Genomic DNA, 21994 nt, shown 5'->3' on the forward strand with positions numbered 1-21994 from the left:
AATCATGCTCTTGTCTTTGCTGTCACGGCTTGAAAGTTTTTCTTTTCTTCAACCATCTAAAAAACATTGTTTACAGAATTCATACCAGACATTTGCCCCAAATACCCAAACAGTATAAAGAAACTTAGGATTTTCCTCAAAATGCATACAAGCTGTCTTGGACCACGTGACACTTTCAGGACTGGTGACCTTAAGCTATTGTATGTTTTTCTAGTTCTAGAAACTTCTAGACTTTCTAGAAGTCGGAGGGATCTTTGTCTTAGTGTAGAACACAGACCTAGGTCAAAGTGCAAAAGGGCTGCTCTTCACACTAAGTCTTGGTGAGATGTTCTTAAATGCCCCACGGTGCAATGTTCTGTCGTCTTGTATTTCATTAGGCCTTGTTTTCTGCAGTGCAGATGTGTAAGGGAAGATTTCATTAGCAATGGAAGTGGTATTTAGAGAGGGTTTCCATGAAAAAGGAAAAATTTGCTTGTGCCTTTCAGGTACTAGTGGTAGGAGCTTTTATTTTGTAGAAAATGAAAAAAAAATCACCTCAGTATTTTTTTCTGAACTGTTAAAAAGTGGTGTTATTGAGCCTGTTTCAATTAACCGATTGAAGCACAATAGATAAACTGCCTTTTCTTTGTATGGACTTCTGTGCCTGAGTGGAGCCAACGATCTGTGTCCTGCTCATGCTTGTGGGAGCTGACAACCTTGCCCAGGCTTCAAGGGGCTGGTGGCCCTGTGAAGAGCTTCATATTGTTGCTACTGTGCAACAGGTGACCATCTGTACCAAATGCAGTAGTTGCTGTCAGAGGTGAATATAATATGCAGGTTCTCTGAATAAACAAAAGGAGCTTTAGTCGTTTCTAATCTGCCTCTCCCGTCAGATGTTCACATTCGAAAAGTCCTCCTAACTATTTTGAACTTTTGCAGTTGTTGGTGGTCACTGTCTATCTACATCACTTCTTGAACCCAGTGCTTGTTTCATAAACAAAGCAGTGCTATACAGAAGGGAAAGTTTTCTTAGGAAAGGCTGTACTCAAGCATCATCAGGAGTGCCCTGCTGTCTCTAGACATGAATAGTAGTTCATACTATAGCTTCAGGCTGTAGCTGAGATCATGTCTGTTAGTGGTAATGCTTGAACTACTCCATGAACTGCTTTTTGTTTGTTTGTTTTCACACTGGCCTGCAAAATGGCAGTTTACCAATAACAGCATAACAGATATATCCAAACAGTACACTCACATAAGCAACAAAACAATGACATGAAGAAGTCTTCAAAGTCTCCGGAGAGATCTTTCTATAATTTGCAAGTAGCTTGGCTACTAAAAAAAATATGTTTGTACAGCTTAGAAATACAAAGAAGTTATTTAAATATAAAAAAGGGGGAAAAAAGGAAGACTTCATTTTGCTGTGTTGATTTCAGGACTCACTTCAAATTGGTTTGCATAAGGAGGTGTCTGTAACAATGAAGTCTTCAGTCTGAATGTAGCACAGGGATGCTGTTTGTGGAAGACTTAGTGTGTAGTCTATAATAGACTTAGTGTAAATTATGCAATTTCATACTCTCTCTCTAAATTCTGTATGACTCTCAAGTCTTCTTTGATTTCAAAAATGACTCTTCAGTGCAGGAAAACTTTTCAATTCTTGTGACCAGGGGATTCTATTTTTCCTATTTCCATTGTAAGCAGATTCTTTTATTAATATCTATTGAACATGCTAAATTAATGGGCATTCTGTTATATTAACATGGCTAGAAGGAGTAGAATCTGGTATTTAAATTGTAAAAATTTAATGTAAAATAAATAATTTGGGCAGTGGGTATTCTGGAAAATACTTGGCTAATACCATGTCACATATGATTTACTAAAAAGTTCTATGTTTGATTGGTGATTTATGAGTTTTCCTGAACGTAAAGAAATATTTTCATTTCAGTAAATTAGAAGTAATTTTTATTCTACTGCAACAAGGGACCAATTGTCCCAGTTGATTTAGAGTTGTTGCAATGGTTACTTATTATTACTTTTTTTTTTTGAAAAAAAAAAAAAAAGAGGGATACAATTTAAAGTAAATGATCAACTTTGCACAGAACTCTAAAGCCAAACCCAACAAAACTCAAAAACTATAGAACAATTGAATTGACTGACTAGCAGACATGTCTTTAGGAAAGTAAAGAAGAGTATTAGGGAAGGCAAATGAAAAATAGAATCTGATAGTTTGCTAAAACATTCCATCTAAACAAAGAAATGCATCAAGCTTATTCTAGATAGCTGTTAGTAAAGCATTTGATACAGTGTCATAGAAATTGCTAGTTAAACGTGAAATGCTGGAGCTTAATGAGAGGAAAAAAAAAGCTATTTGGCTAAAATAGGATTAAACTGATCTGACAAATAGTGTAGATGTGTAAATAAGTGGATAAAAGGAGATAACAGTGCAGTTCTTTGGTGGTCAAACTGAGGTCCTACTTTATTAATTTCAATAATATTTTAAATTTTTGACAAAAAAACCATCTTGTGATTCAGGATGTCAGGATCTGGATATCTTACGAAACCTGGAAATGAATTATGACAAAAAAGCTGAAAATTTAAGAAAGCAAAATGGAAGGTCAGGCTAGAGAACAATGAATAAGTTTTTCAACCATAAGACAAAGGATAATAGCAGGAACTCCAGTGTGTACAAGTCAGTGTTTGACAGATATGAGTATTGATGTGAAATGGCTGTGATAAATAAGTGTGATCTTAGGACATACAGGAGAGATGCTTACTGTAGAATTAGAAGTGTAATGAGGCTGGGTGACACACAAGGGACTGGTCAGATCTCATCCAGAGTGTTGTGTATAATATTAGCAATCCACAGTAAAGAAAGATGAACAGGTGCAGAGCAAAGAAATGAAGACTTAAGGATTTTAGAGTACGTGGTTCAGTAACTTGCTAAAATACAAATCTGAGATAAAATATGTTACCAGAGAGGGAGCTAAAGGAAATTTGGCAGAATGACTGAATTAGTCATTGACTCTATCTACACTTTGAAGTGAGCATAAATGTAGTGACTGATATCCAGGTAACTGTTCAGGACACCCATTTTAACAGTGACAGCAAGTAAATTGCATTGCAGGGTAGAATTTAACCAAGCAGTGAAAAGTATTTGGGTGCATCAACAAAGCAGGCAAAGTTTTTCAATGAGTCTTTTGCAAGTTCCTGTGCTATTCTGTGGTAAGTAGTCCAAGCCTTTCCATCAAAATTTCCATCAAAACTGATTGTAGAGAATATTTAGTTACATTAAGTTAGAGATACAGGTTGTATTTATTATGGGTATGCAGGTTGTACTTATTATGAGTATTTGTATCTTTAGGATAGAATATTTTTTACACTGTGTGGGTTTATTTTATTTTTTTTTTTTTTGCATGTTTCCTTTTAAATACTTCAGAAGGAAGACAGAAGCTCAGCATGCTTCAGGAATTTAGGATACTCTGTGTAAAAACTTCATATAACCACCAGCCTAGTTGTTGTATTAAAAGCAAGAATTTTAGAAAGAAGAGATATGAGATGTCAATATCTTTATCAAGATAAGACTTGGTTTCTATTGCTTAACTCAAGTCTACCCAGGAGATATGAAAGGGGAAATTTCATCTTTAGCATAATCAAACTTCTAAACAATCTAAAATTTTTATCTCCAACAGAAAAAATCAATATAAGTGGTAAGAGCAGCCTAATTATCCAGCATAGTATGATTTGAATGACACTCTAATCAGAGATGAATTACTGATGGTTGTATGAGGAATTTTCCCACATAGGAGAAAGAAAGAAATACGTGTTGGCAAATCAAACCCCTGCAGGAATGTTTCACAGACAAAATCAATACCACCCACTTTAGTTGCCCAAGTTAAATAGTAAACATCTGAAAAGCAGGGGGAAGCAAGGCAGTTGTGACACAGGCTGCCAGTGTTAGTGGGCGAGGAAATAGAAGCGTTCAGGTAAGCAGGGATATGTCTGTAAAATGAAATATTAGGAGCAGATGTGTACTCTGTTCTTCTCTGCAGTTTACATGCCTTTGTCCATTCAGGATCCAGAATCACAGAATCACAGAATGACGAGGGTTGGAAGGGGCCTCAAGGATCCTGCATCTCCAACCCCCCTGCCACATGCAGGGCCACCAACCTCCACATTTAATATTAGACCAGGCTGCCCAGGGCCCCATCCAACCCGGCCTTGAACACCTCCAGGGACGGGGCATCCACAACCTCTCTGGGCAGCTGTTCCAGCACCTCACCACTCTCTCTGTAAAGAGTTTACCCCTGACATTCAACCTAAATCACCCCTCCCTCAACTTCAAATCATTTCCCCTTGTCCTGCAGTTATCAACCCTTTCAAAGAGTTGATTCCCCTCCTCTTTGTAGGCTCCCTTTAGGTACTGAAAGGCTGCCATGAGGTCACTCTGCAGCCTGCTTTTCTCCAAGCTGAACAAGCCCAGCTCCCTCAGCCTGTCTTCACAGGGGAGCTGCCCCCTGATCATCTTTGTGGCCCTCTTCTGGACCATCTCCAACAGCTCCCTTTCTTTTTTTGTACTGCAGGCTCCACACTTGGACACAGTATTCCAGATGGGGCCTCACAAGAGCAGAGTAGAGGGGGACAATCACCTCCCTGTCCCTGCTGGCCACCCCTCTTCTGATGTAGCCCAGGATACCGTTTGCTTTTCAAGCTGCAAGAGCACACTGCGGGCTCATGTTAAGCTTTTCATAAGCTTTGTGAATAACAAAGGCCTACTTGGGCAGAATTCATTTCTAAAAAAAGACTTGATAAACAAAAAAAACCAGTAGGGTAGGAAGAACTAGTATGAACCTTGTGGCATAGTAGTGCCAGGTTTGCTGAGGACATTATTTCCACATATTCTTTAGTCTGACCAGGTTCAAGGCCGTTCCTGTGGCTGAGCAGGAGTGGGACTGAATGATGGTTGAGATTGTGCTGTTCTCTGTCCCTCAGTCATGGTGACAGACAAGCCTCTTTCCTGTTTGCTGTGACTCTCTAGAGGTGTTGAGTATCCTTGGGTTGAGGAGCTGCAGTGGATAATGAGAATTATGGCTCATACTGGAGTCATTGGGCTCTCAGAAGAAAAGAATTCTTGTCCTGTTCCCCTTAGCCCTGCATTTGCAGCCCATCCCTGTTCTCCTTGAGATCAGTGGCAACGGTCCCTGGGCTTCAACTGGGAGCACAATCAAGCATTTGGCTGTGGAACCATATAAATACTGCCCAAACCTTAAGGTTCTATAAATCACACTGCTGTTTTTAGGTGAGCACATAGCTGACTTGGTTATGATCGAGACAGAAATGATGGCACAAGTCATCTCCTTTTCTACAGCTCCTTTATGACAGCTATAATGTGGGACACCTTATATGTTGCGCAAAGACAAGCACTAACTAACTAACTAGCTAAATATGCCTGCAATTAAATAGCACACCAATCTGCAGAACTGAAACGCTAGTTCAATTTTTCCCTAGTCAGAATGCTATTTTCAGTTAGAAACTTAGAAATTAATCCTAAGAGATGCCATTTCCCTGCTTTAATATATACTGTTTTTTAATGGAATTGTGCAGAATGATTAGTGAGAGGCAAATGTCAAAATACCAGACAGAAACTGACTCACTGGTCTTAGGACTTAATATTAGGGTCAGGCTACAATGCAGAATCTTTATTGCCTTGCACCTTATGTAGTGATTTACATTGGAACAAAATGACTGGAGAGGACATAATGAGCTATTTTTCTAAATTTGATAGTATTTAGCATATTTCTTACACATTTGTTAGAATGACATGGCACAAGGCAATTGAAACAAGACAAGAACTAAAACCAAAGGAACAAGTTCAGAATGTCCTAGACAATGATTATGAAAAATTGGGGATATACTATTGTTTAAAATTATTTTATATAAGGTTAGGATATGATGCTGAAGAACATGCACAATGTTCCCTTCCTAGTCATTCTACATTTGTCCTCTTTGTTTTCTTTTAAATGCATTTGCATATACTACATGGCAACAAACCTTTAATGTTGATATATTTTCTTGTGAAACAAATTTCATCCCTCCATCCCAGAGCTTTGATCACATGGACTTCCTCAAAGTAAATGAGCTTCAAATTACATTATACTTAAACTAACTGCATCTACTCACTAAAAGTATTTCAATGCACAGCAACAGAAGATGACATGAAAGGTTGATCAAATGAGAGGTAGATCAAATGCTAACATCAGCTTTCATGCAGTGCTGAACTTATGTGTAGATGTTTTTACTGTTACTGAAACAGCTCCTGGCTCAAATCCTACAAGTCTTTGGTGCAGTTCTGTCCCTTAAATGCTATTCATCACCCACTGCCTCTGATTTGCATTTTAGTTGTAATATGATGATGAATTACAGGGCTCAGATTCGAAGTATCATCAACTCATGCATGAGAGCATGAGTTTACTGTTGTTTCCTGACCTTCTGCAATTCTGTCTATACACTCAGGACACTAGATAGCACGTAGCAGTCATTTCAGTCTTGTTTTCTCAGCAGCTTTTTAAGATCATTAACCAACTCCCACTTGCCAAGCCATAATGCTAACCTACCAGGGGATATCTGAATTTCAAATACCTGGATTTTGAAAAAAAAAAATCTGGATTTCAAAATACATAGTAGCTATGATTTTAACTACAGCAGTCACAGCCGCTACTTCATTTTGAATGTATTGCTCATAGAGATCACTTACCTGACTGAATTGGAAATGAAGAGCTTTTCTGTTGTTTCTGGAAAAAAAAAATTAAAAAAAAAAAGTGTTTCTGAAAATGAATAGTATGTTCTGCTTTTTTTGTAGCTACTCTAGATGTGAAAGGCTTGCCATTCTGCCAAGGTCTGAGTGCATTGATTATGTTAATGCTGTTGGGAAAAAAGATGCAGACATGACGCTGCAGAAAGGATGCATAAGGGAATAATCAAATTCAAGGAGTATGCACAAAGTTGGAGAAGAAGGTGATTGGCCATGAAATGATAAGATGCAACATATGTTCATGGAATTGTAAAAGTACAGACAGATTTTTCGGATGATCTTCAACAACGTGTTTCTGTGGAATGTGATGTCCTTGAGCCTTATGGGTTAAAGGATCTGTACTGACTTTAGAAACGTCCTAGATATTGGTGTATTTGAATTGTGATAGGAGCTACATAAACAAAAAGAATCTGGGGAGTTTAATAGAAAACACAGAGAAGCTTCTAAAGAAAGAACCAAGCCCAAATGAGGAAAACCAGAAAGATCATAAAATTCTGTGGAATGCACATGAACAAGCAGAGTAGGACCAGAGATGAACTTCCAAATGGTAACAATACTACTAATAAAACCTTTTTCAAACATTTCAGAAGCAGCAAGCCTGCCAGAGCCTCAGTACAGTACAACAAATAGAGGATCAAGATACATCAACGTTTTAAAAAAGATAACCCACAGGAAAAAAAAAAAAAAAACAAACAACAAACCAACAGGTTTTTTACAGCTGTGATCTCAATGGAGGAGTCTGGAGAGCTCCCTGTGGCAGATCCTTGTGAGCAGTGCTTCAGTAAAATCAAGATTTTGGTAGAAGATATGTGACGAAACCACTCTCAGAGGATTCTAAAGGAATTCTGAAGTGAAAGAACTGAGCTGCTAACTACAGTGTGCATTTTCTCATGTAAAAATTATTTGGTAGAGAAGACTGGCAGTAAGTTAATACGGCACAAATTTTTAAACAGTGTTCCAGGAGAGTCTTGTAGGTAGCATAAAGATGGATACTAAACAATTGCTGGTACTCTGACTCAAAAAAAGACATGGGGACATGAAATCACACTATCAAGTTAAAGAGAAGAGATACTTTACTACACGCAATGCAAGGATGACACATAGACCTTTCCAAAGGATGTCAGAGTTGATAAAATTTTGTAATTATTAAATATTTTTAAACATAATGGGAGAAAATTCTATAGTGAGTGTAACTGCTGGATCACATCCTGAACCTCCGGTTGACCACCTGCAGCAAGTAATGAGGCAGCCCTGGGAGCACAGGTGAAAACAATTCTCCTGTGCTAGAGGAAGGGATGGAGACTGGCTCCACCTCTCCTACGCTCCATTTAATAGCTGACTACCACTATGGATGGTTCTCTTTTGGAGATTGCTCCTCTTGTAGTCTTCTCAGTGGGCCCAGGACAAGGGTAAGCTTTCCATCCATTCTTCTTTACTGCAATAACCTGTTTTGCCTGACTTTCTTCTGTATTTCTTAATTATATCATGTGTATATTCATTGATTACACAGTGTGTTAAGTGTAAATATATTATTGCTGGTTTAGAAAACAGAAATCGCTGGGTTCTGAGGAAATAATTATGAAAGACCAACTATATTTATTCCAGTTCTTATGCTTTTCTGTACTTGCTATTTGCAACTGTCCAACACAGGATGTCAGAATGGCTTGGAAGTACTTGTGGTGTTATTTATGTTCCAGCAGTTTCCGTAATTAAATGTATCTTTACATAATTAAATATATCTTTAGTGTCTTCATTGCTTCATCTGCAAGTATTTAATAGAAAGAAGGCAAAGAAAGCAATGCTCCTTCTCCAGAATCCTCCTTGATAACCTGCAGCAGTGCAGGATCTGAGGAGATGAGAGGCAAATATAGGAGGGTAGGTTCTTATCAGTAATGGCCTAAAATTAGAACATAAGAAACTCTGTACAAACATGTGGAAGAACTTCCTTTTGGTAAGGGTGGCAGAGCACTGGAGCAGGCTGCCCAGAGAGGTTGTGGAGTCTTTTTTTTTTTTTTTTTTTTTTTTTTTATATGGAGATATTCCAGACTCATCTGGATGTCTACCTGTGTGACCTATTGTAGGGTACCTGCTTTGGCAGGGAGGTTGGACTCAATGTTCTCTTAAGGTTCCTTCCAACCCTTGTGATTCTGAGATTCTGTGATTAACAGTGATGCCCTGGGTATGAACAAGTGAGGGAATTAATTGCTGGATCTTTGTCTTCTGCAACTCTACCACAGCTTGTAAGAAGGAACTGAAAACAAATAAAGAAACAAGAGAAGGGCAGGTAGAGTGAAATGTTACTTTTTGGTTAACTTAATTTTTCTCATTTAAGTTTCAATTTCAGTTTGCATATGCTTTATATGCCAAATTTAGTAAACATCTTGCTTACTAGTTTAAAGTGCACATTCATTTTTTTGCTGATGGTCAAGATTATTCATAACTTTTTATGAGATTGTTTTCCATTTTAAGTTGTGTAACAATGTTTAGGTGTCCACTTAATTGAAAGTTGTGATCATATTGGCCTCAAATGTTTTATTAAAATGCAGAAGCAGAAACTACTTATGTATTAGTCAGGCCATGTTCCCAAACTAGTGAGCACTGAAAGGTCCATTTAAATTGATATTTTATTTAGCAAATAAATTGATTCTTACACCACCTATTTCATAGATTAATCAGGTACAGTACACTCATCAAGTCTAGGAATCTCACCATCCTTGATGTTTAATATAATGTTTCACAAAAGAAGCACCACAGACTTGTAACATATCAGTTAGGACTTGTAACATATCAGTATTCATGATAATTCACTACTTCCAAAACAAAATTTGCGTTAGCGTTCATTTACTGTCTGCAGCATGGCTCACCTCTATCAGAGGCAGAAGTGAAAAATCTCCCAAGATGCTCTTTATTAGTTCTCAACAGCAAAGATATGATATTTTTTCTGCTGTGTTGTGTCCTCTTAAGCGAAACAAACAGAAGGAATTTACTTTTAACACAGCCCCATATGTAAGTGGAAATCTGCAGGATCATGGAACAGAAAGCAAAAAAGTAGAAAGGAGAAAAAGCAAAATATCTCTTTGATGGAAAACTGATACACCGCTTCTCAAATGAACAGAGGGAATTTCTCAAGTAAGAAGAGAGTGATGCTCTGAGGTGTAATGCTACAGGCAGAAGCTCATTGGGTTTCCTCCCAAGTCCAATGTAGAGCATTCCCAGGAGAAGCAACTTCTACAGGTACTGCTAGAATGGAAATATACAGGTTTATATAAATGTATCCATAAGGATTGTCACCTGCAAAGGAGCTATCCTCAACTGAATGTCATCAGTTATTTGACTGAGTCTGTGAATGTCATCCTTAGAGAGCTTGTCCTTGCTTTATGAATAAGCGGGAGGTAACTGGCTTAGTCACCCCAAATTAGTTATTTGGGGACATGTAGTTTTCTATGATGATTAATAAGTGACATGAGTAACACCCAAGAACCAACTGCTTCCATATTGGTATGGGAACTTGGGCTACTTCTTCACAGATCTTAACACTGCACAGAAGTTTAAGTTGGTTTACCTAATACAGAAATGTTGGGTATGGAGTGTTTTAGGAAAGCAGGTGCACACTTCCTTGAATCTTATGAGGCAAATATTAAAAAGTACTATTCCTATGCAAGAACACTGTATGTCAGGGCTTTCTTAAGATATGTAATAAGATGGTATATAATGGTTTTTTTTTTTTTAATCTTCATTGTGGCAGTACAGCTGAGTTTGATTTAACTTTTTCTAAAGACTATCCAGGTGTCTCCCATAGGTTTGTTTGTATTTTTTTAAATTAAGAACAACCTAGCAGAGCTTACTTTAAATAATACTGAACGACTAAAATTTTGATGGTCTTTAAAATTTTTAAAATTGAATTTTAAAATTCCTTTTAATAAGGAAGAGTCCTATAAGTCCCATCCACAATTGCTGAACAACTGGTGAACAAAAGAGAAAACATACTCCTGAAATTTCTGGGGTCAGTTGTAGTACTTGCTGGCTGCACCAGTGAAAAGAGTGGGTATATTGCCAGCTCCTCAAGTTCTTGGAAAATTGTGATTTGCATAAGCTTTTGACAGTGTGTTTCTAGGCATGCAAGGTAAACTTGCTAGGTCAGCTTTCTCGTGGCACCTTCCAAAATGAGACTGCAGTATTTCTTGTGTACTTCTTTTTGTTTCTTTACTTCATTGCATGTACACAGGCACACGAGTGAACAAACTTTAAAATATCCTCCACTGCCCACCCTGGCTTTTGAAAGATCCTCCTCCACTTCCTTCCCTAGAATGCATAAAAATATAAAAACAATGTGAATTAAAACTATGAAATTAAAAAGATGGTATTAACTGGTTGCAATACTGTCAACACAATATTAAGTTGCTTTCAGTTTCACATCAACTGATCTCCAAATAGTCATAAAAATTATTTACGTGTTTCCAATTAATAGCGTTGCCTTGACATTTTCCTTTCAGGCTAATATCTGTATGTGCATTTCTTTATAATATTTTTCATTTCCTGACCATGGGCACAAACATTTATTCAGTTATAACCAAAAAGCATATGTCACCTGGATCTTAAATATTTAGGTAAGAATTTCTCATCTCTCTTGAACTGGCATACTAAGATTTAAGATGAAGGTTTATCTGGAGATACATCTGCTAATTTGAAGCCCGCTCATTTAATGTTAGCTTGCAAGAAATTGTATCTGGTTCTGTATGGCTATGAGCCCTTTGTGATGGCATTGCTGATATGTATCTCTTTTCTGACGTGTAAAAATAAGTATTTGGGATGAGGGTCATTTGGGGATTTTTGTGTGTGTGTCTATTGTTCTTTTCCTCTTTAGAAACTCCTGTAAACATCAAGTCTTATCTCATTTTGTTTGGTCATTATTTCGAGAAATTAGAGTAGCTTGTTCTAAGCTGTTAATACTTTTTTTTTTTTTCCAAGTGTGATGCCAAATACTTTTTAAAAAAGTTAGTCAGTTCTGGGAGTTAAATTGGGAATAATAAAGAGTCATGTAAACATAGAATATTGTAGTCAGCATTCTATTCTGAATAGTTCAATTTTCACTGCCTTAGGTGTTGATGTAGGCTTCTGATCTAGGACATCTCACTAGTCTACTTATCTTTCCAGAGAAATTATTCAGTCTGCTTGTATCAGAATAAAAGGCATATAACTTTTATTTTACTTTTTGTTGCAACTTCATCAATCCCCATAGTATAAAGAGAGGAAATTATATTTTAACTCACTCTATCAAGCAGAGCAAATCCTTCAGGAAAAGCTGAGGTTTCCCATAAGAATGTGGTATAATTGGAACAATTGCTTAAACACACCTTATTGGAACAGACCTTCCCAAAGCACAAAACTTTTTTTCTGGACAAAGGAATGGGCTTACAGAATTGTAAAATCAAATAGGATTATCAAGAAAACAGCAGGATCAATGGAAGAGATTTAAAAATATATATATAAAATATATAAAATATATAATAAAATATATATAAAATATATATAAAAATATATATATAAAATTGTCAGGATTTGTGTTTATGAGTGCAGGGAACTCCTATGGAAGGAAAATCTTGATTGCATTCATCAGTGCCTAAGAAGGTTAAGTTCCTACTGATACTTTGCCCACGGTTAGGATGTTTCTAATATTTCTTTCTTCTTTGTAGGAAACCCTGAACTATTATTGGGTTCTTCTATGCCCAACGTAGGAGAAATTTTTCCTTTTTGATTGGGCTCTCTGTCTTTGTAAAACTTTTGTGAACTGAGTGACTTCTCTTAGTAACCACGGTGCCATGACTGTGGCTTGTATTTGAATGCAAATACCTCTGTCCTCAATATGCTGTACTGTATACAAAAGTCCATTTTAAGCAAAGATAAAAATGACATGAACCAAAATATCTTTCTGGATACCACTTTTCTAAAAAATGAGAGAATTGTGATCTATACTGCTCTAAAAATGCACACCCTTAGCTTTAGCTTAATGTTAAGCATCTGTCTTAGATAGCTACATGATGCTAATGGCCGCAAGTGCATACGGCCTGTGTATCTGCACAGCTTTTGCTTTCATGGCTAACAAAAGTAGACCTATTCTCCTTGTCTCACAGAGGAGAGACTGAGATTAAATGACAGAAAAAATTAGTAAAATAACAATAATATGAAGAAAAGCTGTTTTGTGGAATAAAGAAGGCATATATGAAATGTGATCCTGAAAACTCCGCTTCAGCCATTACTTATCTTTGAACAGATAAGAAACACACAGTCTGTATTCTTGATTACGTGTTCCCTGCTGCATGACATTCTGCTCCTGCAGCCCGTAGTATCTGAGGTCTTAATAGCATTAAGCAGCTTTGTGAAGTGACTGTCCCAAAGGCCATTCTAGATTCAAAAATCAGATGTTTTCATCTACTGCCCTTACATTTGAGAATCTGAGGAAAGCAGTAAATTAATCAGTTTGGCTACTCTGAAGAAAGAAATTGAATGTGCGTCCCAAAATCAACATCAGCAAAATCAAGCTTTTCTCTTTTTCCTGAATATTTTACTCGAAGACAGATAAATTCTCTGTAACAGCACATGTTGAAACATCACAAGCAGAACTGGAAACCTTCTGGCTCCAGGTCATAGCTTTTGTTTCTGTAGCTTTGAACAGAAAACATCTGAGTTTTTTAACTGAGGGGGAAAAAAAATTAGTAAAAAGCATTAGTAAAAGATCTATTTTTGTCTAATTTTTCTTTTATCTGACTTTTGTATTTTTTTCACATCACTCTTTCTTTTCCCCGTAAGGTTTTGAATATAAATGCTCACACAGAAAATATTTGGGCTTTGGTGTTATCATCTGGTCTCATATTGGAATAAAAAACAAAATAGAAACAAATTTCCACTTGTTTCTGTGAATGGAGTCTTGAGATGTGTTTCTCCCGTGACACGCTATGCTGTTTCTGAGAAAAGTTAAGAATGCAATGCTTCTTGAAAGTTACAATTCAACTAGTTAGCCTGACTTAGAGAGAAGAATGAAAGAAAAACGCACTTGAAATGTATCTCCTTGATAACTTTTTGTTGGCCTTTCCAGACTGAATTGTACATGCAGTCTCAAATTCCTATGTCAGTAGAAAAAGTATTTTCTGACTTGTGCTAATAGTCGTCTACTAAGTAGCTCATTTGGGAGTGGGATTGACATCCTGAAATAAAGGCTGATGTTCATCTAATAGGATGTTTTTGGTGGTAGTGATATTTTTTTTTCTAAAATAAATGTAGCTGAATTGAAAGTTGGTGAAGAATTTTTAGTTTTAGAGGCCAGGTGGTAGCAGTATTCTGTTCATTAAAACCTGATTTTTAGTTGTTGCTGAGATACCATCAGTACAATTGAAGTGCTCACAGAAGTTATTGTGAAGAAAACAGGAGATGAAGAGCATGTCTTCTCTGTAACTTAAATAAAAGCAACCAGAACTTCAGAATTGCTGAGCTCTCACCAGCTCCTTCAGTGTGGTGCTTCCTCCATTGTCACTTAAAAACATACGGGAGAGTTGTATCTAGGCAGCATAACTTGTGGTTGTCAAATTGTACCAAATGTTTGCTGGAAGATTCAGCAGCCCAAATGTTAATACCGAATCACTGTGTGACCAAATCACCTGAAGACCTGCAGTGACAGCACCAGTCCTGGGCTCTGTGCTGTTAGGCACTTCTCAGACGTGCACTTGCAAGAACTGTTGGCAAAAAGAAGTGAAGTGGCTTGTCCAAGAACACGTGACATGTTCACACACACTATGTATATCTGCAGGGCAGGCTTTAGAGCTGTGTTTTTGCTGCTCAGTTCCCTGAGATGGCTGTGGATGAGGTGTGCTTTGTCTCCTGTCTGTGTGGCTGTCAGGCAATCCCACCGTATACTTCAATATTATAATACCTAACTCTTTCCTCACTCAGCCCATTAGCACTGTGCAATGGTTTGCAACTATAATTTTAAAACATGACTTAAGCTTGTAAACATGTCTATATGAATCAGTGGCCCCAAATCTCATCTGTTGCTTTAGCATTTTTTTAGCATAAACCATCAGGCTTAAACTGTTGCTTTGGTTTGTTGCTCTCTGAGTCCTTGATCCAAGTTGTGCTGGATCTCAGCAAAAGTAAAGATGGGAGTCACATGCTGAGTGCATTGGAGCAAAAACATCTGAGGATTCTGATTTTTTTAATTTAATGTCTTTGAACGCTAAACAAGGTCTGGATGCTATCAGGTTCTGAAAGGCTGGAAAAATCCAGTGAATTTGAGATGCTTGGAAGTATTTGCTGTTAGTTTTATGTGCAGGAGTCACTCTTGTGGTGATTCAAAACATGATATTCTAAAAATAGAAAAATAGAGGGAAAAGGAGAGAGGAAGGAGGAAACAAAGGTGGAAGGGAGTGAAGGAGGAAGGAAAGAAAAAAGGGAAAGGAAGGAATGAGGGAGGAGAGAATGGAAGGAAGAGGGAAAGGTTAACTGCCATCATAAAGGCAAGCCTTCAAAATGGAAGATGTAAAGTTGTCTGTAACAATTCTTTTAGCATTCTAGTGTATACATTACAATTCAGATCATCATTATGTAACTTTTCCTAGTATCTCTGCTTCATTCTGTGCATAGAAATATATTTCCTCTTATTTTTATTCAATATGTGACCTTAGATCTTGCATAATTTGTGCAGTCCAAACCCTCCTCAGAACAGAGGTTTGTCAATTTTCTCACCAGTTATTCTGAGCTGTGTTCAGTTTCAGAGTGTTTGGATACTTCACAAATGTAATGGATTAATTTTCATAGCACCCAGCTGAGGTGGGAGGAATTATTATTAGCACTTTGTAGGGACTTTACGATGTGTGCCTGACTGAAATGATGGGATTCTAATTGCTTCAGGTTTCTTATAGTACTTTCTAGCAAATTACATACTGCAATTTTAAGATGCTTTGATGAGAGTTCCAGACAGTCCAGTCCTAATGAAATCAACATGGACTTTGATGTGATCAATCAACCTCTTGTATCAGAAAGAGAGAAGCCAGTCTGTACTTCTGCCTTTATAATACTGCTTATTTTCACTTCTACCTCCAAGGGCCTGACTGCACCCTGGACTGCTTGCATGCCTGTTTCTTCAGCCTCAGCTCTTTTAAAAGACTACACAGGGAGAACTCATCTCATGCACAGTACTCAATGGCCCATGGTCATCACCTCACACGGCCCACTGGTGCCAGCAGTCAGGCAATCCTTCATGTATTTTTATGCATGTGGCAGGTGTATTTGGGAGACAAGCCTTTATTACACCACCATGGACAGAAAGACTTTGACCTCATCATTCAAGCATGACTGTAGAAAGAGAAGAAGCACTCACAACCGTATTAAATATCAGTTGTTGCTTTGCTGCTACCTAGAAGCTACTTTGTTCTGTTACTTGAGTCAACAGAACAGACGACCACCAAGTTCTAGCTTAAGCCTCCCTTTACTTGTAGCTCAGCCTTAAGTTCAAACCAATGGTGTACTTCCTCCCATAGAACTGAACTGGGTAGAAGAAGACAAGGCAAGCAAATCTCAAATAGAAAAATAGCAAATAAATTACAGTATACCCACATCTCCAGTGTACAGCATTCTTTTCACTGCTGGTATCTTCGGCAATAAGGCTGTTGCAAAAACAGCAGGCTTTGGTTGTTCTTATCATTCCACTTCCACAACTCTGCCTTCAGAGTCGACTTAAGGCCAGAATGTTCCTGTGATAAATATAATAAATGGTCCATACGTGATTGTATGTATTGACTCATCTGAATTTGAGCAGTCAAATTGAGAAGAAGTATAAGCTGTTGATAAGAAGAAGGTCTTTCCCTCCCTAGCATGATGATCTTGGGAAGTCTCAAGACTGTGATGATAACAATTTAAAAAGATTAAAAGAAGAGTATTTAGTGGACAGAAGGGTGAAAAAAGATGAGACTGGACCGTAAATGAACAATGGCTGAGTTGAAATGTGTAAGGAACAAAATGATGGGGAAATAGCCATCATGGTGGTCAAGCAGTTACGTCTGAGTGTGAAGAAGCCTGGCTACGAGGTCATTGTGCCTGCTTGAGGGATCCAGTCTTAACTGGCCCTAAAGCTAGAAAAGGACTGATGAAGCTATGGGGGAATGCAGGTATACATGCTGCTGCTCTCCTGTGTGGGATTGGTGAACTCTGCTTGGGCCCTTTGGTAATCCAGCAATAAAAATGGTCAGTATTAGATTCTTCAGTGCGATTTAGATCGCCTGGATCTCAGCATAACAATTATGTGTTTAACACCTATTCACATCTTGTATTTATTATCTTTAGAAGGCTTTATTTCTACTATTACACTAAGAGTAATTTTAGATGTCATTTCAAGTTGTGAAAAAGGTAAAATAACACCAGCAGATGTACCATAGGGAGATATCCTCTTAATAACTTAACTGAAGTGTTTGCCATGGTTTTCAACATGTGCTTCTGGCATAAATTCAGGGTTCAAGATTCTGTTTTTTACTAAATATTCATCATATTTATATTATATCCTGAATGCTTTTTTCTCTGTTTCCTCTGTTTCAGGGAAACTTTCATAGTGCTTTCAGCACCACCAAGAGAAATTGCAATTGCAAGGAGAGAATGGCTGAAACTGTGCAGGCAGGGATTGCAGTGTGAAGGGCACAAATGAAATCTCAGAAGAATCACCTAGCTATGAAATACTAGCAACTTTCTCTTGCTGACTGATTTTTCAGAACTTTGCAGCATGTCCAAATTTTGGAAGATTTATTTGGGAATGGAGTTGAGACAAACCTCCAAACCACAGAAGTTCTTTAGTTTCTCAGTGGAAGGGTTGTTTTAAAGTCAAATTGTGAAAAGCAGAATGTTGCCGGGAACCTTAGAGTTTTAAATGGAAAATGCTAGTCAACTCTGGTCAGTTCTGACTGCATTAATCTCTGCTGAAATAGCTTGATAGTTGTTTTCTTTTCTTTTACTAACGCTGCTTTAGCTTTCTTATCATGACATTGAAGGGCTTTCAACAAGCGAATTTGTTCATTTGCACTTTTATTAAAAAGCTAGTAATTGCAGATCATGGAAATTGCTGGCACTGTCCTTAGAGCACTGTAAAACAATGTTGACTTAGCTTTATCTACTCTGTGTACTTCTGCTTCATTTGCAACTGGTGAGTTGTGGAGAACTGGAAGCAGTGAGTACCTTGTTGAGGGAGAATAAAGTAAAAAGTCTTTGCGGTCTGGATATCAAGAGTTTCATGGTTATGGATGAATTTATTTTGTATGTGGTTGTACAAGCTCAGTGACTTCTGAAGATTGTAGTGGTGAAGCCAGATTAGATGGCAACTATAAAAAGGAGCAAAACAGGGTTTTCCGTATTGAATTTGGGAAACCAACATCCCTAAAGTCATTGAGAAAGCAGGCATTTTCTTGTTTCAGGAGTCCTGCACAAGAAGCAATCCTTGTCACTCTGTTCTGGTTTGATCTCTAGCTAGTAGTTTCTGGGATTCAGATCATCATCAGCGAACTAAGTGCTGTGGCAGTTCACTCAGAGTCTAAGTAGTACACAACATTTTTTAAGTTAGCAAAAATTTCTGTGCTGAATATTTCTGTTCTTTTGCAACACAGAATAACAGTCTTTCCAAATATACTTGAAACTTCACAGAGAACTTGCTAGTAGCGAGCTGATTATTGAATTAATTCTGTAAAACATTTATATTTTGCACAATTCTTTAATTCTTTTCAAATTGTATATTTTAAAACTTGCTTTATAATCCTATTTAATTCATGTGGCCTCCTCCTTTCATTATTTTTAATGTAATTAAATTCCATGAGACTTTTTCATAAAGATTGTTGAGCTGTTTCCAGAAAATTCATTGTTAGTTGTACTTCAAACTGTCTGTTTTGTTCTAGTGTTAGAAATCCCCTTCTCTACCATTTCTACCTCCATGCTAAGCCTAAGTACATATCTATGCATGATGGATGTTTTTGATAATTTGTTTTAAGCTGGTGGAATATTTATAAAGACAAAGAAGAGGGGAAAAAAAAAAAAGTGGGTGCTGTGTGTTGGCAGAACACAGATGCAGCTAATAAGAAGTGACGCTATTTATGAGCACAGTGGGGTGTACTTTTTCTGGCTCCAGGTACAAACCAGCAGGATTTCAAGTGCATTCTCTCATCACTTGTCCCAGTCCTGATGCCTGCAATGTGAGTGTAGTCAGGGATGGAAGAGGATGAAGAGGATGTGGAGGAGCAGGACCACGTGTACACGGTGCCAAGCACAAGTGGATGCTTCTTGTGAGACCCAGCATCTTGGCTGCTTTGTACACCCATAGGCAAGCCAAGACTTCAGTCTCTATCATTGGCTCAGTAACACAAAAAAGAGGAGCTGAAGTAGTGGAGTCAAGTTTTAAATGAACTGATGACTTTTATGAAAGAATACAAATCACTTTAAAGCCTTTTCTGGAGTTCAAAAGTAGGCCAAGCTATTTGTACTGACACTGCTGATGTGTTTTCTTCCCTAAGTGAAGGTTTATGTGAAGACATCTGTTAGCTGGACCCAAGATTTTGCTCATGCAACCTGCCTGAATTTTTTTTTTTTTTTTAAAAAAAAAAAGGAGGTGTAGGAAGAAGACAAGCTGGCAGAATGGGAATTAAGTAGATTTCCTGACATAATAAGAGAAGGGCTTTTTACAACTTCAACTTGATTTTCACAATTTCAAGCTGTAGTAAAATCTCTTTAAGCAAAGAACTGATTTGCTGGATTACTGACTGCTAGAAGTTGTTGGTTGCTGCTTTAGCACTTTCAGACAGACGTGGCTGCCAATTGTAAAGAGAAAAAAAAAAATCTTTTTCAGATACTGTGAAATATTAATGTGGAATATAATCAAGAAACTTCTGCAAAAATCTCATGATGGAAATTCAGTGCAGCTGAATGTTACCGTCCTGTGTCAAACTTTTCCTGATATGGATTCACAGCTACAATATATTTGTGTAACTAGTTATCTGCAGCCCATTCATCATCATATTTTGTCTACAACATAAAATGATGAAAAATGCAATGACAGTATGAAAACAGGAAGAATTATGTTTATCTCTAGCTACTGTCAGCATTGGATTATTTTTTCCACATTCCATAAGTGTGCTTTTACAAAGCACTTGTAATTGCAGCTTTAACTGAGAAAAAAAAGTTGATGATAAAAATTAGCACTTATTATATACATCATTAAAAGTTACTAGTGTTATCTTTTATTAAGAGAGGAGGAAAAGTTGAGGTTATGCAGTTGCTTCTGACCTGAGACTCCAGTGCTCTGGTCCAGATAATGCTCACCAGAGCGTTTATTCATTTGCTGTTAAGATACATGCAAAAGGATTTGTCATACAAATTAACAAATTAGCAGCATTATATTTGCATTGCAACAGCTCCAGTCAGTACAAGATCATCACACTAACAGTACAAACAAATATTTCTGACCTGCAGAGCTTAAAGTCTAAATTCAGACTCAATAAACAAAGAAAATAAATGGAAAGACTGGAGAAAAGGACGGGCAGGAAACAATGATAAGAACACTTAGTTGCATAGGCCATGTACATGCATAATTGCAGCTCTATTTATAAGCTAGAACTAAACATGAGATATTAATGAGGTTAGTAATCCCTGCTGGCCAGCTGCCTAGCCATTAAAGGAACGATGATTTGTCTGGAAGGAGAATATTCCTACACCCTGCTGTGTTGCTGAGAAGGATTGTATAAATGCCAAGGGGTTTATTCAGTTTCTTAATGCTGCTGGCCTTACCTTCTTGAGTCAGCTATGCAAAGGCAGAAGTACTACCACTTATGGCTATATATTCCCTTCCATCCTGTTTAATACTGCGGTGAAATTGGGCTTGATCTCTTCATGTCCCTTCCGACTCCTGCAATTCTGTGGTTCTGTGGAAGTTCTTTCCCATGCCATTCTCTACAAGGAAACCGCTTGACATGGTGGGGTAAAAGAACACTTGTAACACCAGAGAGATTAAAAGTGGCCGCCTTTTTAATGATAGGGCTTTTTGTTTTAGTGGCAACAGGATCTCTCATAATATGCAGTTATATTACAAGGTAATAAACGTGTTCTAGTAATAAAAAACTTGATCAAGATCTACTGATCTCCTCCTTTCCTCTGCACTTCTTGAAACTTAATCCTGAATTAACAGACTGTAACTGCTTCTTGTGGGGTTGGGATTTGTTGAAGACGTGATGCTCTCTAGTATTTTCTCCTCTGCCATGTGCTGCCATCCTTGGGGTGATGATGCTTTCTCCCCTGAGGAGCAGCAAGCAGTGGCTGTAGGGCAGAGGGGTGCTGATGGACACATGGGAGCCAGTGCATTTGTGGGAAGAATGCACATGTGTATGTCAGACTAAATGCTTTCCTCACAGGTAGTTCTGCCTCTGGATAGCAAGAGTGGCTTCTCTCCATGTTGGTCTCAGTCTCCTGGGAGACAGAACTTTCCTCTGCTTTTGTTCACACAAGCCGCGACCTGAATACAGGGAGAAACCAGTAGTTAACAGCAGTAGCCATTAGGAGGGAATTTTAGCTCCCATCTTTCCACCCACCCTTCCCTCATTCTCCTCAGTAGTTTTGAAATTGCATAAGGTGGGAAAAAATAAGACAAACCTTCTCATTACCCTTTGCTGATGAGATGCTACTGCCCTGTGGCCTGCTGTACATGCAAAGATCAGCTCAGAGCAGTGGGTGCTGCTCGTGCCATGTGAGGGAAGCTGCTGTAGGGCAGTGGGCAGTGAATTTGGAGGTAAAAAGAAGATGTGCAGCAATTGCAATCTCCCTGTAGTTCCCATGGAAGGGAACTGCCTTTCTCCTGGACATTCAGTTCTCAGCACGAGAATACTGTCACTAGTTGGAGAAAGCCATAAAACATGAGCCACTGGGAGCACCCCCAGGGAGGCATGAATTTGTGCTTATGCTGTTCTTGTACTTTTAACTTGGCATCTGCTGCTGGTTGGATACCAGACTAGACAAGCCTTTGATCTGCATGGAGCTGTTCTTGCATGTTTATGGTCTTGTCTCCCATCATGCTAATTTCCTATGCTCAGGAAGTCATCTACGATAAGATAGCTGGCCTCATCATTTGTGTTTCTCTCCAACCCGTTCATTCATGCACTTCTCTTTCAACATTCAGATTTTAGGCAATTTTAAAAATTATTT

At 37.9% G+C, this 21994-nt stretch overlaps 1 long non-coding RNA gene across 1 annotated transcript; it reads left to right on the top strand.

The window, feature by feature from the left end:
• Positions 1 to 7538: 7538 nt before the first annotated feature.
• LOC128086644 (uncharacterized) lies at positions 7539 to 20928 on the top strand. Its single transcript, XR_008209454.1, has 3 exons — positions 7539 to 8193; positions 9783 to 10018; positions 17366 to 20928. It is a non-coding gene; the product is annotated as an uncharacterized LOC128086644 (long non-coding RNA).
• The last annotated feature ends 1066 nt before the right edge of the window (positions 20929 to 21994 follow it).

The sequence above is a fragment of the Tympanuchus pallidicinctus genome, unplaced genomic scaffold (genome assembly GCF_026119805.1).
Source record: "Tympanuchus pallidicinctus isolate F22 unplaced genomic scaffold, pur_lepc_1.0 scaffold3, whole genome shotgun sequence".
Lineage (NCBI taxonomy): Eukaryota > Metazoa > Chordata > Aves > Galliformes > Phasianidae > Tympanuchus > Tympanuchus pallidicinctus.